Here is a 259-nt window from a genome sequence, read left to right as displayed (position 1 = left end):
GAATATTAATTTCTTATGAAAGCAATATCATTATTAGTGAATAATTGCATAAGTGCGAAATAACCGAAATAAAGGAAAAGAAGGTTATATACCGGACATAACAAATAAAAAATCCAAAGCCGACATTATGTAATTTTTCTACGTACAAGCGATAATATTCACGTTTTACACAATGCATTTTTTCTAGAATATTACAGGTAAAGCGAACAGATATCAACGTTTCTTGAAAATGTCACACAAAGCGGTGACGTCACAGTTC

Source organism: Penaeus monodon, chromosome 34 (genome assembly GCF_015228065.2).
Source record: "Penaeus monodon isolate SGIC_2016 chromosome 34, NSTDA_Pmon_1, whole genome shotgun sequence".
In the NCBI taxonomy this organism is placed as follows: domain Eukaryota; kingdom Metazoa; phylum Arthropoda; class Malacostraca; order Decapoda; family Penaeidae; genus Penaeus; species Penaeus monodon.
This window is presented reverse-complemented; position numbering follows the sequence as displayed.